The 12477-nt window shown below is 36.5% G+C and overlaps 1 long non-coding RNA gene across 1 annotated transcript; it reads left to right on the forward strand.

The window, feature by feature from the left end:
- The first annotated feature begins 2334 nt into the window (after window positions 1–2334).
- LOC135153683 (uncharacterized) lies at window positions 2335–11570 on the forward strand. The gene is made up of 3 exons (XR_010293191.1): window positions 2335–2441; window positions 6404–6520; window positions 7063–11570. It is a non-coding gene; the product is annotated as an uncharacterized LOC135153683 (long non-coding RNA).
- Window positions 11571–12477: the final 907 nt, after the last annotated feature.

The raw sequence follows: 12477 nt of genomic DNA on the forward strand, positions 1-12477 counted from the left end.
GAATGGTATAGCCTACCATATACCAATGGTGTCTCAGTAGTATGTGCCTCTAATGGTATGATCGGTATGATGAATGGTATACCATACCCAATGGTGTCTCAGTGGTATTCAATGGTGTCTCAGACTCTCAGTAGTATATGTGCCTCTAATGGTATGATTGGTATGATGAATGGTACACCATATACCAATGGTGTCTCAGTGGTATTCAATGGTGTCTCAGTAGTATGTGCCTCTATAATGATATGATTGGTGTGGTGAATGGTATACCATATACCCAATGGTGTCTCAGTGGTATCCAATAGTCTCAGTGGTATATGTGTAATGGTATACCATATGCCCAATATGGTGTCTCAGTAGTATGTGCCTATATAGTGGTATAATTAATGGATAGTTGTTGGATAATTGTAACGCAATTGTGGCTAAGTGGTGTGTGCCTAATGAATGCTGTTTATGTTAATGGTGAATGGTATGCCCAATTGCATTACCCAATAACATAATTCCGAAGATTAAAAAAAAAAAAGATCAAAGATTAAAAATTAGAATTATTAACATTTTTGAGTTGTGACTTTTATGCGAGCAGCTTCCCTAAATCAGGCCCATTCGCTCATGATGGCAAACATGGTCTGTTGCATTCTTTTAAATTGTCTTTGTCTTTATTAAGTAAAAGGCCTATATGTGTTTAAATATTATTGAACCAGTGCTTAAAATACAATATTATTAATTTGTTATATTTTACAATTGTACATATTACCTTCTAAATTTATATCTGATGCATTGAGTGCAAAAATAAAAGGAGTCAATGAAATCTTATTTGATAAAAAGGGTTTTTATTGTACCTTAATATCAACGGACAAATTATTTCACAGCCGCTCCCGAAAGTGAAGAATATAATCATCATTTACCGTAAAAATCTTGAAATTAAAACATGCAAGTTATAAAGAGCATGAACAAGATGTGTATCGTACTAAATAGAAAATTGTACATTTCACCATCCTTTCTTTTCTCTTTTTGTTTCTTGGTATAATTTGAACGGCACACCACCTCTCCTATCTGTACGGTATACAGTTTTTTATGTAACGCCCCCCCCCCCCTTCTTGAAAGTTTTGTTCTATTTTTAAATTAATTTTCTTATTTAATTATGGCCACTTTTTATAAAGAGAGCTATGGGGTGTTGCAAGAAAATATTTGCAGTCAATCCCAAAATTCGGTTGCAAATTTACAAGTGATAGACTAGTTTCATCTAAAGTAAACCCATTTATAGATTTATTGATGGAAGAAACAATAAATCAGTTGCAAGTTGCAATGAAAAGTAAGACTTTCAATTGATTTTGGAGTTTGAAATTGACTTGCGTTCAGTTGCAAGTTTCTTGCAATGTCCCATAGGTCATTATTTTGCTTAAAATGAATTCACTGTTGGTTGTCTTCCTCCCCCAACCCCTATTGAAATTCCCATCGGCAAACCCTGATTTTGGTCTGCAACGACCAAAGCCCCCTCCCGGCCAATTTATATATCGCTACTACTGCTTTTGATCATAAAACGTTCCTCTTTTTTTTTCTTTACAAATTGTGTTTTAATTATTTTTTCTCACTCATGGATGGTGTTTATAAAGAGGAGAGCTATTCTAGGCCGGTCATTACTTGCTTAATTGAAATGATTTGTCTGTTATTGTCTTGCCCCCCCCCCCCCCCCAGTATCAAAATTCCCTGCCGCCAGGCTAGTACGATATGTAACAGAAAAAAATCTAATGAACGAAATTCTCAATTGCAATCAAAACAAAAGCGAAATTAAACAAAGAGAGAAAAGGAAAAAGGAAATAAGTAAAAAATATATATATCGAAAAACAGAAAAATTAATTTAAAAAAAGAAACGAAAAAGACTAAGACAAAGAAAAGAAGAAAGACTGAACAGAAAAAAAGAAGGAAAAAGAAAAAAAGACAATGGAAAGAAAAAAAAAAAAGACATGGAATTATAGAACAGAAAAAAATTGAGCAAAATTATTTTTTTCATAGATCCTATCAAAGGATAAGCAGTGGCAAAAATTGACTGCATGGTTAATTGCCAACCCAGAACCAATCAAGAAAAAGACACCCCTGATTTGGTCTTACATGCGATTCACTCCTCCCCCATATCGGGATGTATCTTGGCTAAGAAGCCCCCTCCCCCTGATTTGGTCTTGATTTACCCCCCCCCCCCCAATATCGGGATGTGTTGGCTGCGCTGCTAGCTAGCTCGCTCTCTATGTATACGTATGTAAGTGTTGTTCTCGCACGCGCGCGCGCACGTACGTACGCATGTAACCGCCAATTGCAATATTTGAAAAAAGAACCCGATCAACCATGGTTTGCTGTTCAGAAGGCCGTCTATAATTCATCATAAACTAAAGGAACACAGGTCAGATTCGGACAACGACTTCAAATTCATTCGCAGAATACGCTAAACAGTAAGTTAGATAACAATTTTCTTTGATTTTGTTTTCGTAGTTAGTGGCTCGGCCTGATTATCTAGAATGTTACTGTTAGTGTTACTGTTAGATGTCGTACTGCCACGGGGTTTCACTGCCACCGTACCGCCACTGCCCCGTTGGCGCGGGCCGGGACACGCCTGTCTCTGGCGAAATGGATTATGGGGTGCGTTAATATGCTTTGTATTATTGGCTGAGGTTAGCTGAGCCGAGCATTGTCATTGAGTAGTAATTCGCTCGTATGGCCTGATATCTATTGTCAATGTTTTACAAAACCATCTCTGAATACCGGTATGAATTTATGAATGAATGACTTGTTAAATTAATGCTGTACAGTGCAGTACTGTCATGACATTGACTGTCAAAGTGTCAATTAGGCCATTGGTTACTGCACATCATTGACATTGTTTCACTGAAATGGAAACCTTGCCGAAAAATATTGCTCTGGAATGAGGCCTATAATTTGTTGTTGTTGGTAGATAATGTTGGTAAATTAAGATGACATGGACATGGTAGTATTCAGGTGAAACATGGTAAGGTGTCCTAAATTTTAAAACAAAGTAAAGCCTTAAAGGCTACGCAGGCCCTAAAAAGCTACGCACCACTTATTGCGCATGCAATTTCAATGGTAAAATGTGCACTTTGTGTGCGGAACTGTGACTGGAGAGAGTGACAAACGATTCCTATTCAATTTTTCTAGAGAGACTGCAATAATTATTCAGAGAAAACCTACAACTGTTTGGAATTAACATATTTTAGAAATTGAGGCAGAGAAATATTCCATGATAAATCAAGAAGTGTTCTGAAAACATGGCGGGATTTTGGTATTAGTGAGTTATGTGATATTTTCTTTTTGGTTAGGCCTAAAGTTTTTTAGAATATTTATTACATATGAATACGATATAATTTGTTCAAATATAAAAATTGGCATAGTTTTTGACGTTTGTAAACAAAATTCGTAGTTTACATGTATATGTAAATGTATCCCCCCCCCAAAAGGGCCTATACTAATCTGAACTCAGCCATGCCAGCTGACTAAAATCACAATTTCTGAATTTTTTCCTTGGGATTTTTCCGTGGGATTGGGCGCTAATTTCGCACCGACCAACTTCGAGCAAAATTCACCACCAAATGTTGTTCTCAAATGTCATATCAAGTCTGAATTGCATTTGAATGTCCATGTGCCCACCGCTTTTCCGAATATCGGGAACAGCTGTATATCGGCTTCGATCTCTACGTCATTGTTTGAATCCTCATGCCTTGCTTTGCCGTAATTTTGATATGGACTGAAGTTCGTAACCAAGTCATGCAAACTGCCGCAGGCAAATCTTTTGGTCGCTAACTTCAGTCCTTATAAATAATGGCAAAGCCAAGCAAAGTGATGTCTGACTGAGAATTTGAACGATAACGTAATGTTTAATGTTGGGGCCCGCAAAGATAACCTGGCTTGAGCCCGGACCAGAAGGTTTAGCAAAAAAATTATGGGTCCTGGATCAACCCGGAACTCGGAGCCACCGCTCAACACCGCTGCTGCAGCCCTAAGAAAAACCTGGCCCCGCTAATCCCTAATGCACTTTCGTACCCTGCGATGTTAGCGAACTAATTTAACCTAAATATTTGTCCGAATCAATTCACTGAGCATCAGGAACATCTTTATTCCGGCTTCCACCATGATTTCATCATTCGAGTTATCAGATTTAGGGTCTCACTCCACCGTATATTTATTTGGATATTTGCTGAAGTTAGCGATTACAACGCGCAAACACGAAGTCAACAGTGTTGCTGCCCTCTGCGTTCGTTTGGCAAAATCTGACTAAGAATTTTAACTAAGACGTCAAGATCAAAGCTAAAATAATGCTGTTTCCACTGCTCAAAGTGGCTGAAATTCATGTAAAGGATAAATTGAGTTAGATTTTTCGAGAAAATAGATGAGCTTGGTTCATGAATAGTGGTAAATGGTCACATTATCTTGGTGTTTATTTGGTATTTTTCGGAGACATAACAGCTTCTGATCTTCGCTGTTTTGGATCTTAACCCGGACCGGCTTGCCCTGGGGAAAATCCCCCCAACTCACTAGTCTCTGAATTCCACCCCGGCATGGCTCCCACCATTACGATAACATCGGGAATGGAGCCAAAATACCGCCGTTCCCGATCGTGATGTTTGGAAAAATGGTGGGCATACTGTGTATTGACCTCAAAATGTGTGTAGACAATTTCTGGTGGAAAATTTTGCTCGAAGTTGGTGTGAAACTGCATTAGTGCGGGAGAATAATCTGAGGTCCTTTCATAGGGCTAGGCATATCCATTTTTAAAGTTAATTATATTTTTTAAATTAAGTTTGTCCTGTGATCACTTTTTATCTGCGTTTATTTATTTACTGATCAAAAACTTGCCCAAAATAATGTCTAGAATTCACCCACTGGCATATGATTGTCCAGGGACGGATCCTGGATTTCTCAAGGGGGGAGGGGCACATTTTCCCAGGAAATTACTTTAACAAGCACAAAAAAAGAGATCTTTACTTGTGTATGAGACAATTACCGTGTTTACACTTGATCGGCTTTTGGTTCAGAACCAAAAGCCGATGCAGAATCGGCTTTTGGTTTATCTTGCACTGCATTTACACGCTGTTACAGCTTGCGGTGCAGAATCGGCTCGCGTGTCAAAAACCTCAATTGATACGCTCACCAACAATATACGTCATAATAAAGACAACGCTGGATCCGTGCGCTTACAATTATGTCACAATGGTAAAGTAAATGAAATGCGCACCAATTGCCGATGCAGAATCGGCTTTCTGTTTACACGTAGTAAAAAAGCCGATTCTGTATCGGCTCGCGGTTCTGAACCTACTACTTTGGTGGTGCAAATTGCTGATTCTGAACCGCGAGCCGATGCAAATTAATCGTGTTTTACACGCTATGAAAAAGCCGATTAAGTGTAAACACGGTATATATTTCCATTAGAAATATTTGCTGTAACTTTCAAAAGGAGGGACACACTTGTGTAAAGACGCCATATTTACATTAAACACATTGGCCCGAATTCACAAAGGTGGTTTTGAAAACCCACGGTTGAGTCCATGGTGTATGCAGATTTCCTGTATAAATTACGCTTAATTTAGCACGTATCTGGCGCGTGTATAAAAAATGTCAAATTCTGATGCGCGCTTTTATCGCAGTGCGCCAAATTGACGCCTGTTACCATGGTTAGATACGCTATTTTATTCATGAGTCCACTGTTCAAAACAGTGGACTTGTGATTAAAATAGCATGGATAACCACGGCAACCGGCGTCAATTTGGCGCACTGTGACAAAAACGCGCATCAGCATTGGACATATTTTGATATACGCTGTAAATAAGCGTAATTTATACAGGAAATCTCCATAAAACATGGACTCAACCGGGGTTTTCAAAACCACCTTTTTGAATTCGGGCCATTGACTATTGCTCTCAAGGGGGGGGGGGGGCACAGGTCAATTGTGCCCATCTGGATCTGTTACTGTGATTGTCAAAGAAAATCATATTGAATGTTATCAATTAATTGATTAGGCCTACCTTTTGAAAACTGCTGCTCTGGAAATATGACTTCAGATCATTCTTTTTCTATTAGATAATTTTCTCTTGCATATCTACATGATTGCTGATCAAAACACGTTACGCAGCAGAGTAACTGTGTTATATTGATCTATATATTTCCTGCATGCACACACAGAAAATCTTTGGTGGGGGAATTTTATTTCTGTGCCATCAATTTCAAACATATTTTCAAGTGAATTTGCTGCATATGTTGAAATAAAAATTATCATGATGCTGTATATGAATGAATCATTGCATTTTGGAGCTTAAAGAAAGTTTTACTATATTAGTATTATATTTTTGTTTTTATCGGCACATGCATATTTTCCAACACTCAAATTGATTTTATTTCATTTAAGATTGGACGACGGATACACTGGATGATAATGTAGATGGTCCAGGATTATCTGGGAAGGAAACTACAGGTGTTGAACACAGAAAACCGTTAACAAGAAAACAACTGGAGTTTGTGAAAGGTACTTGTGTAAGAATTCACTTCAGTGGAAAAAATGGCAAAGCTTCATTAAATAAAACAGATTGTACTCCTGCAGTGGCATAGCTGAAAAAAAAAACTTGTGAGGAATGGTAAAAATACTGAAAAAGACCAAATGTCATCCCCATTTATAGGATTACACGTCCTTTCTAACACCCCCCCCCCCTGGAAAAAAAAATCAATATGCTGGCGGGGGGGGGGGGGGTTGACACTTTGGCCCCAGGTATTCATGTGGTATGGTATTTGTCATCATTTGGGCAACCTCCCATTAATATAACGGGTTATTTTCTGCTAATCTATGGTTAAACATGAATTTCTTTATCATATTGTACAAAATGTTTTGTTGATATTTGTTAATTGGTACTATTCAATTGAAGGGTAGTGTATTATGCAAATTTCTCGATATTTTAGAAAAATATATCAATTTCTCAAGAAAGCTTGCACGCTTGACAAGCATTGATGTTTTGAACCCGTAGCTGACATACTGTCCTTTGCATTGTTTTCATCCCATATTCCTTATTACAGTTGCAAGAAATTAATCTTGCCGGGTACGTATTCACCTCACCTTGGTCGAGTGCAGCACAGTGGATAAATGTGTTGCTGAAGGAAAACACCATTGCTAGGATTCAAACCCACGACACTCTGTTGAAAGGTGAGAGTCAGAACCACTAGACCATGACGCACCCACAGTTAACAAGCTGATGTCAATTCCCCACTTGTTCTTTTGTATTTTATAACAAGAAGTCATGTTTATTCACATTTTGACCTCCAAGAACTAAAAAGTGGAGTGAAGATTTATTTAATGTAAACACATGCATTGCTTGAAATAATGTTATGCTACGTGGGACATATCATACACACGTGTACGAAAATATGAAATTATTATGATTTCATTTTATAACATAAGCCTAACACATATTCCTGACGATCATGTGCACATTCCAGTAATTTTTTCCAAAATGTTGCTAAACCTTCAAATCAAAGACTTTGTTATCAGATTTTAACGAAATTGTCAACATTATGCTTTTCTGATTAATTTTCTTCCTACCTAAATCTCCCCTTTCCTCATGCTTTCTTTCTATGGTCCCCTTCATTCTCCTTATAACTATGTTATATGTAAAATGTAACCGGTCGTCCAACCCATTTGATTGAAGGGCTAAGTACTCTAGACTGAAAGTTATGTGATTTAAATTCAAAGAGTACATCAGACAAAAAAAAACACTGAAAATTTCGTCAAAATTGAATGAGGATTAACAAAATTATGACTAATTAAAGTTGTTATTTTTTGGTAAACTGTTCTCTGCAAGTCCTCATGAATATACAAGATCCCAATTTATATATTTTTTTGTATTATATGAATTCAAATTTTGTTCAAGCTAGGTTATAAAAATTATATTATTTCTCACAGATAGTTGAGTTATTCATCTGATTCAACACAACAAAAATAGACAAAAAAGAAATAAGTGGGAATCTTGTATATTTGAACTATGGGAAATAGTGTAAAAATAGATGTGCTACTAAGAATTATTTTCTATATGATTTGCAAAATATTAAAAAAAGATGTCGCTATTTTTCTTGTTTTTTTTTCTATTTTCATGATATATTCTTTATTATTCTATTATTCTATATATTCTATTTTTGATATAGATATTATTTATTTCTTTATGTATCTTTAATGTATTTATGATAAACTTTTGGCATGTTTCTACAGAAAATCATTAAAAACGATTTATCTTTTCCGGACTCGAAAAACCTTATCGCCCTTAAACCAACCTGCTTCTACAAACCGAATAATCTGATTAACTCGCTTTTCGCGTTGCAAATACGGCGGAAATCGGAAATTCAACCTATAACCTCACGTTGCATTGTACATATGTCCAAAATTGCATCTTCTTAGGAAAATTTTCAAAATTTGTGGTAGATCTCACTCAATGTAGCAGGTATACGTGTTGCACGATCAGCTGGCGAGATCGAAAAGGCCAGAATGTGCAAATTTATGTACTGCGAAATTGCACTTCCGGGATTAAGCACTTCCGCCAGACACGATACGCTATTTTGCCGTGTGTCTTTACAGAAAAGTTAAACGGATTAACATGGCAATAACCACCTCTCAGAGATGGTTATGAGAAACCATATTTTGCTTGAAGCAGTTTATCAATAAACCGCTTCGCGTCTGTTTCTACAAAATTCTACAGGAAAGTTTTCCGGGATTCTGGATACTTACGCGGGTAATACCTTTTAACGATTCTATGTAGAAATACGCCGTTTGATATATCTTTTAGGTGAAAAGAAAATAGAGAAATATTAGGAGGTTCTATTTTTATGGGGGTACTATTTTCCCCCCTTTTGGGGATATTTATTTCCTCTAAGTTTGGTACTCTTTACCTTTAATCATTTGGCCATGTGAAGGCTATCACGCATTTTGAGTTTAATCTTCGAAATTTGGTGTTCATCAGTTTGTTGTCCAAACTCTGTCTTACATTTAGATTTGTTTATAGGAAGATTAACATAATATCTATGTGGAGTGCAATCATTGACCTCTTGTAGAGTCGTGCAGTCACATGTATTCATAATGCTGGTGCTTTTATGCCACACATGTACTTGTCAATACTGGGTTCCACTCTTTTGTACTTGAACTTATTAGTAAAAAAAATATTTTATTAATGTCATTGAAGTAGCTGTGTGAAAGCAATTACACACAACAGATTTAAAATCAAGGTTATTGTATTACAAGTATCAGGTTTGTTTGCAGAACAGTGGTTTTGCCAAGTACTCAATCTACGTAAAAAGCCATCAGAGAGAACATGTTTATTCTTGGAAATGTTATTCATTTGTTGTGTTTTTCAATTAAACTCTGTCTTGATACATGTTTATTTTAGATACCAAGATTGACAGAGTATAGATGTCAACGAGGAGCAAAGTCATATATATTCATAACTTATGTGCTTTAATTATAAAGTCTATAATTGTGAATACTGTGTTCCATTTATGCTGTACTTAAACTTTTCATAGTAAAAACATTTGATGTTCTTGAAATAACTGTTTTCATCATTTTTTTCTTGTGCATACTTAATCCATTATCAAACCTACCATTAACCCGAGCTATATATGCTGTTCACCATTGGTCTACCATTCACTGTACTTTATTGGCCTACTATACATTGTACACCTTTGGTCTACTGTCTATCATTCAGTGTAAACCATTGGTCTACCATTCACAGTACACTTGTGGTCTATAATGTATGGCCAATGGTGTAAATTGAATGGTTGACCAATGGTATAGTGTGTATGGTATGACAATGGTGTACAGTGAACGGTAGGCCAATGGTGTACGGTAAATGGTAGGTCAACGGTGTATGGTAAGCCAATGGTGTACGGTGATTGGTAGGGCAATGGTGAACTGTAAATGGTAGGTCAATGGTGTGCGGTGTATGGTAGGCCAATGGTGTACAATGTATGGTAGGTCAATGGTGTATGGTGAATGGTAGGGCAATGGTGAACGGTGTATGGTAGGTGAATGGTGTACGGTGAATGGTACGCGAATGGTGTACGGTGAATGGTAGGTGTACGGTGTATGGTGAATGGTAGGCGAATGGTGTATGGTGAATGGTACGTGAATGGTGTACGGTGAATGGTACGCGAATGGTGTACGGTGAATGGTAGGTCAACGGTGTATGGTGAATGGTAGGCGAATGGTGTATGGTGAATGGTGTAAGGTGAATGGTAGACCAATGGTGTCTAGTGAACGGTAGCTGAATGGTAAATGGTAGGCCAGTGAATGGTGGCTGAATGGTGGTCAACGGTAAACCTGTCTATAGTGGCCATGGTAGATCAATGGTGAATGGTATTTGATCAATGGTATATGAATGGTAAATGGTGCTCATGAATATGGTAATAGTAACGTCCCAATTATTTAAATTAGTTTGAATGGTATACCATTGGGGCTTGAATGGTATACCATTGGTGTATGATGGGTGCTGTGCGAATGGTATTCCAATGGTATATCAATGGTGTTTCAGTGGTGTATGGTGTATGGTATTTCAATGGTATACCATTCAATTTTTTTTATAAGGGGAGCGAAGCGCGAGCTGAAAATATAGGAATTTCAAACCCGAAGAGGGGCATTCTAAGGCTTGTTTGTAGGAATTCACTAAGACCATACGTATTTCACCAATTAAATTATGCGAGCGCGAAGCGCGAGCTGAAAATTTTTGATATTCAGATCAGAAAAAGGGACATTTAAGGACTGATTTTAGGAATTCGAGAGAGCACGATTGGCGGGAAGAGGGCAGAAGAGATTGAGCTTTTGAAGAAGCAGGTTATTGTCTTCCCCGTGTCAGTTTGAGTCAAAGTACAAGTGAGTTAATGTTTTATATTACTGTATACTTGTAAACTTTGTATGATCATGTATTTTACTCTTACTAAATAATTATTGATGCCTATGGGATTACTTTATATGAATTTTTAATATGTAAACTGACATTATTATGCCTCTGAAGTCCTATGATTTTACAAATACAGATTTACCACAAGGAATATATAATATTGATTTGTTGGCATGCACGAACACAAGTTAAGATTTTTATAAATGTTTTTACATTAATATGCGACTGTAACCCACTTACCGTCAGATCTGTTTCATGATGTTGATTGTAGTTTATTGTTTTATTTTCCCTTTAGCTCAACATATATATGCAATGATTTACTAGATGATGTTTGCATACACTGTAATTACCAAAGTACATTAACCCAGAGGAATTGAGAAGTGTGGGCGGTGAGTTTATTTTTAATTGGATCGTATTGCAATAAAACCTGTCTTTTAATTATGTAATATTCAGGAATTGTTTTTTTTTTTTGCATTTTTATCCAAACTGCAGTTTAGTTATGGATGATATATATGTATATTTTTATCAACCCTCGTGTGTGAAGCAAGAATAAAGAAATGTCATATTGAGACTCATAATCATCATATTGTATAAACTATCTATTGAAATAATTGGAAATTATCACTTGGAATAAATGTTGTACATGGGTCATATGATTTTATTTTATCAATATGTATTTACAATGTATTTTTATTATTTATGTCTCTGCAGCGAGGCTGTTTTTCTTGGAATAAAATATCTGTACCACCACAAACCAGTCTTGACTTGGCTTTCTTTCATTAAAAATTCACTGTGCTTCTTTTTGTTTTACAAAGGACTTCGTGCAAATTTCCATGTAGAAAAATTTAAGACACTGACACCATAGAGTTATATACGATTGATTGAATCAACGTAACTCTTTGTAAGACGGGTCCCTGATCCGATGTGTTAATTTTATGAAGCTAATAAACTGGAATTATTCTATGGACCATGGAGGCATGGACCATTTAGAAAAATCCCTCTACAATATTTAAGAATACTTTACTCTGTAGTGCTGCAACGTTGTCGAATATGACCCGAGTTTGAATAAATGGTAGAGTGGTTTGGATTTTTTCCTCATAGATACAAAGCTTCGGCGCGTTTGGGGTGTTTTAAGAAGCACATTTGCTCTAATAAAAGTGCTAATGTATAGTTTGAAAACAAGCACATGAACCCATATTTTTTTATATTTTAATTGCGCCTCTTAGGTATATCTTTCTCTACAACTTTGCAAAGTTTGGTGAAAATGACACGTTTTGTCAAAGTGCAGCATTTCTTGTACTTGTCAAGATTGTATTGAAATTTCACATTTTTGAGGTTGAGTTTGCGCAATGTCTAAGAACTGAGTGTGTTAGACTTAAAAGAACAAACAAGTTATAGCAATACAAATAGATTGTCCATCTTAAGGATACAATTATTAATTATATTGGGAACTTTGATGAAATTTTCATGGATTTTGACTGAGTAATAGAGCTTTAATTAAACTCATTGTTGTGATCTCGTGACTCGTGAGGTCAAAAAATGCCGAATTCGTTTG

Source organism: Lytechinus pictus, chromosome 3, assembly GCF_037042905.1.
Source record: "Lytechinus pictus isolate F3 Inbred chromosome 3, Lp3.0, whole genome shotgun sequence".
Lineage (NCBI taxonomy): Eukaryota > Metazoa > Echinodermata > Echinoidea > Temnopleuroida > Toxopneustidae > Lytechinus > Lytechinus pictus.